The following is a 6,118-nucleotide window of genomic DNA, read 5'->3' as shown; positions in this document are numbered from 1 at the left end:
GCCTAAATAAAATGTTTTTAATTGTGTGTACCAGTTTAACGTTGAATATTATTTATGATTTTATATCAGAGTATGTTTTAAAGTTACTCTATTGAAATGTACAACTGATGCTAAAGCTACGGTTTTGAACCCAGAAAGTGACAAAAAAGATGGTCGCTAAACCTAACAAAGCTCACTATTACTTCTGATCTAATAAAGATAGAAAGACCACCTAAAACTCTTTTCTAATATATTAAGCATCCCAAAATTCAACAGAAGCAAAATATAAGTGTAGGTTTGAACATTCAAGGACATCTATTAAAGGACAAAGTAATATTTTCAATATGGCTGCCAATAAGAATGGAAGATATTATAACCTTTCTTCTATAAGTTTGATCCAAGAGAAATAGAAACATGTAGAGGTAAGTTTTGAATTCATCTTACAAGGGTAAATATTGTTTCTCAATAACATTTTAGGGCATCTTCCAAGGGTTAAGGTTATTTCTTAATATATGTATACGTAACGCATATTTTACGTTACATGCTGTATGCATGAGTAAATTGAACAGTAATGTACCCAAGACCAATGTGGAGTAACAAAATATTCAGCACAGTGTAATAACATTCAGCAGTAGTTTTATGAGGACCCAAATAGTCTAGTAATCATCCCAATGTAGCAACATTGAGAGTAGATGACTCAAAACCCAAGTGAAGTAGTAGAATACTCAGCTCAGTGTAATAATATTTAACAGCAGTCGACCCAAGGCCCAGGAAGAGTAATAAAATATTTAGCATCTAGTAATAACATTCAAAAGTAGATGGATCAAGATCCATGCAAAGTAGTAGAACAGCCAGTACAGGGTACCAACATTCAAGAGTAGTTGACTCAAGACTCAAGTAGAGTAGTAAAGTATTCAGCGCAGTGTAACATCATTCCTGAATAGTTGAATCAAGACCTAAGTAGAGTAGCAGAGTAATGATTCAGTGTAACAGCATTCAAGAGTAGACGAATCAAGACCTAAGAAAAGTAAAGTAATTGTCTCCACTAGTATTCAACAAGGCTTAGACCAGAACATCTTACGGGTCAAACAATAACACAAAAAGGTCAAGGCCTGTTTATTTGAAGCTCACAAAGCTCCTGAGGTTGCCAATGCAGATAAATGGAGAGTTATCGTATTCAAAGGAGTCATGTGACCTGTACTTATTACACCAACAAGAGATGCTCTACAATAATATATCAAAAGAGCTCAATATCAAACCTTTGTTTGTCTGCAAGCTCCGAAGCTTTTTTTTACAGGAGGGAGAAGAAGAACTCAGATGAAGCCACTTCTACTATCCTTACCAAATCTGTCTGCATCTTTTCTACAACTCATTAGTTGTGGATGAACCACTAGGTCCTCATCTCAGAGATGCAAATGCAGAAGGTTTACACTGCCACTTCTGATGCTTGAAAGTTACGCAGTGGAGTGTATGAATACTAAATAAGAAGACATTAAAAGTCAGGTCGATCACAGATAAATATTCATGAGGGTAGATAAACCTTAATCCCTATGAGTTTATATAGGTTTTTGGCAGAAAAAGTAACATAAAATAATCCCAAACGATGGCTTTTAAGAGTTATCCTGTATAACTGTTTATGCTTCCAAGTTCTGTAAGATGTGAATTTAATCTCTTGAGGCTAACTGTTGGATGTAGACTGATTATCATAAGTTTATGTTCTGGTAACTTAATCGAAAATAATATGGAATATTATATTGATTCACATCTGAAAGGAGGAGGGCAACGAACCTTAAAGTATTAATCGAAGTAATTTTTTTTCTCTTGAATATTTTTTACCGAAACTTGATAAAACGAATATGGCCGCGAAACGTAACACATAATGTTATAACTTGATATACTTAACATAGAAAGATGATCCACGACTCTTATGACATTCTAAGTATCCAGAAATTCAAATAAAACGAAATGAAGAATAAAATTAAGCACTTGACCAAATGACTACCAAATACAAGGCAGGTTACCAACATCTTACTTAATCAAAGTATGTGATGATCTAAACTTATTTTAGAATATTTTAGTCATATCTAACTTTTCTCGGTCGTTTCTGGAAGACCATTTTTGTTTTGTTTATCTGACCTTAAAATAAGGTAATATGTACAGAAAACGCTGTAACTTCAGATCATTTAAGATACAAGTGTAACCTTAAACTATAATTAGATATTGTAAATATTTAAAAATCCATTATTTCTTTTGATAAATAGAATCTTCAGATTCACCAGGTACAAGTTGTATTAAAAAGAACTATGCACCATATTTTATTGAAAATGTCCTGACATTTCTGATATTCTGAAAATGGGACGGAAGTATTGATGCTTAAGTTCTATTAAAGTATTTTGAGATAAGATTTTTTCAATATTTTTTTAGTTGCATTATAACTTAATTGTGTATTTGAGCTCTATACTTAATGCAGTTTTCAAAATAACAAATTCAACTAATCAATAACTCATTCCTTTGCCATATTTATCTTAAATTGACACCAGATGGCGGAACCATAAACGTTTGATAACTTGACCTCACATTAATATAAATATTCGCAAATAATACGTCCTGTTTTCTTACAGACTTATATTTAGCGTATATGCATCGGTCTTCTAAGAAAACCAGCTATTATGTTAAACAATTACTGATGCTATTTGTAAAGATATCAACAATGACTCTGTAGAGTATCCAAAATATTTAAGGGAAGAAATTCAAGGTTCAGAAAACATACAAATATTCTAATCACCAATGAAACAGATAAATTACAATTATACCAATTTAAGTTTCAGAAATAAATGTACTGTTTAGTATAAAATCTGCATCTCAAACATTTATATAATAACAGATACTATAAATAATAAATTAGGAAAAAAAACACATCTGTCTTAGTTATCTGTTTGTTTAGAATTATCGTGAAAGGCTACGAAAAAACAACCAACTCGTAGCCATTCCTAATAGAATAGAGGGATACGGTTACCAAATAATACACACATCCAACTTTTGGGCTACTCTTATTTGACTAAATAATGGCGTTTGACTGTCACTCTTATAGAGCACTCATCGCCCCAAACTCGGGAATTTGAACGATACATTCTCGGTTGTTAATAATTAAAATACAAAAATAGTAGCCCAAGAGTTGGCGGTGGGTGGTGATGACAAGCTACCTTCCCTCCCTGTCTTACACTGCTAAATTAGGGACGGCTAGCACAGATAGCCCTCGTGTAGCTTTGCGCGAAATTCAAAAAACAAACAAGAAAACCAAAACCTATAACAATTAATCAGTTGGGTAATTTCATCGAAAGTAATTACTTACTTGTTTGGGTGTTATACAATTCTATTTGGGTGTTATACGATTCTATTTGGGTGTTATACAATTCTATTTGGGTGTTATACGATTCTATTTGGGTGTTATACGATTCTATTTGGGTGTTATAAAATTCTATTTGGGTGTTATACAATTCTATTTGGGTGTTATACAATTCGATAACAAAAAATATGGACACAATAAAAAGCGTATATTTTGTGGTTATATGCAAGGTAAATTATTTTTAGCCAAAAAAACCAACGAATAATGGGATTGATCGTCACATTATAACGCCCCCACGGCTGCAAGGGCGAGCGTGTTTGGTGGGACGGGGATTCGAACCCGCGACCCGCAGATTGCGAGTCGAGCTCTCTAGCCAGCTGGCCATGCCGGGCGCTGGTTTTCTTGTGAATTTATTTATGACGTTAAACGTTTCTAGTTACTCTATTAAATAATATCGGATTCGGTAATGAAAAACCAATCTAGTTAATTTACATTTTATAAGAAGCTCTTATTAACACTACCACCTAAAAACATTTTTTTCTGTTTTAATACCAGAAAGAATTTGTAAATAAAAATATATATTACACTGAAAAATATAGTTAACACTGAATTAACTGGTTATTTTAAGAACCGTAAACAAAGGATATAATATAGTGTGAAAATGTTATAAACAAAATGGAGGGATGGATTTGAAAGATAACACGTTCATAAAAGTCATAAAACATATTTTCGCACACTCGTAAAAATGCACGTTTGTCAATGAAATCATTTCGTTTTCTGTGCACTTTATAAAGTCACTTTAATAAGTTTGGATCAGCACAAAGTTTTTTTTTTTCATAAAAAATTATGAATTAAATTATTCAAAAACTAACTAACCAACCCTCGGTTAATCGGAACGTTCGAAGATTTGCATGGGGGATGAGGTCTTTGCGAGATGAGTGAATTACATGCTATGAGTAAGAAAAAAAACAACAACACAAATCTCAATTCCTGGAGAGCATATCAGATTTAACGTATTTCAAACTTCAAAAATCTTGGACTACACTTTACCAACGAATAGTAGGATTGACCTTCCCTCATAACGCTCCCTGGGCTGAAAGGGCGAGCATGTTCGGCTACGGGATTTGAAACAACGACCTGCAGATTGTTAGTGAAATGCACTGATCACAAGATCATGACAGGGTAATACTGAGTGAAAAAAACTAAAAAAACAAAAAACTATTGTCTTGATCTAACATTTCAATACTACCATCTGAATAGAAACAGTATTATATTTTATTTTGTACTACGGCAGCGGATATAGCGGACAAATACTAATTTGTATTCCCTTCTATTCGAATTGTTTCTTGTTCAACAATAGTCAATAAAGATTGTTTGTACTTCGCTATTTTTAGGTTTATATATATATTGTTTGTTTTCTTGCGATATCTCCACCCTCCGAATGGTTTAATCTCGAAATGGTATCGCTTTAAGCCCTTCAGCTTGATGCTAAACCACTTGGGGCACATTTAGGTGATACACCTAAGTGTTACAACTGACCTATTCTAGATAAATAATGACTTAGTAAGAGTTTATCCGTAAGAGAAGTACTACAGTAACAACATTTAGGTGATACACCTAAGTGTTACAACTAACCTATTCTAGATAAATAATGACCTAGTAAGAGTTTATCCGTAAGAGAAGTACTACAGTAACAACATTTAGGTGATACACCTAAGTGTTACAACTAACCTATTCTAGATAAATAATGACTTAGTAAGAGTTTATCCGTAAGAGAAGTACTACAGTAACATAGTGAATTTCTCATTTTCTGGACTTTAATATCTTCATAATAAAGATCCAATGAATTAACTGGTTCTGCATTAAATAAAACCCCACTTTATCAGAAAAATAATACATGTCTGAGAAAAAATTCACAATTTGTTACTGCCACTATTTATGTGTAGCGACACCAGTGGGAGAGAAAAGCTTTCAACTGGCGTCTGCTCGTATTAAGGCATGAAATAGAAAATATAATTAACATGATTGCCAAATATATAGCGTAAAAGACATATCCTTAGATTATGATTAAAAGTGTTAACACTAACAAATATTCTTGGACATATGCTGTCGTTTCTCTGTTGGTGTCGTTGCCTTGACATTACGTACAAAAGGTTATTCGTACATTACTGGAGACTCTGAGCTAACGCATGCATGGAAATTTTACTAAATTTAATTTTTGAGTAACTACTATAAATTAACGTATTTAAAAGTGGGCACTTTATTTACTTAATTATCTTATTTTATTCAATTATGACAATCACCATTGTTTTGCAGGACTTCCACTTAACGACAGCTTTAACTTGATATACAGTTTCCGCTATTACAAGATTCAGCTATCATCTTTAATTTTACATATATAATATCACATAAAAATATCTGTTGAACGTTTGTTTTCGACATTCTTGAAAGATAGAAAATTTGAAACCCCGACAATATCCCACTGGTCTTTGACGTTCTGAGTTCGCGAAAAGAACTGATTTTTATAAAAAGCTTAAAAGTAACATTACTGTCGAGGATTCTCATTTACTAGAACGTCTTTATGTGGTAAACGCAAGTATCTAAATCAACAATGCATGAAGCTTCTTCTAAGTATAATTAAATCCGATTTAAATCCGAATAAACGAAACTGCAGAGTCTACAGCAAAGGTTACGGCCAATCAAAAAAAGCATTAGACCTCTACGTCAATCCTCTTTTTAATTTTACCTCTAGTGAGAAAGAAAAGAAATCTGTAACATATATGTATATATATA

This window comes from Limulus polyphemus, unplaced genomic scaffold (assembly GCF_000517525.1).
Source record: "Limulus polyphemus unplaced genomic scaffold, Limulus_polyphemus-2.1.2 Scaffold7774, whole genome shotgun sequence".
Taxonomy (NCBI): Eukaryota; Metazoa; Arthropoda; class Merostomata; order Xiphosura; family Limulidae; genus Limulus; species Limulus polyphemus.
The sequence above is the reverse complement of the archived record's forward strand: the minus strand, read 5'-3'. Positions refer to the sequence as shown.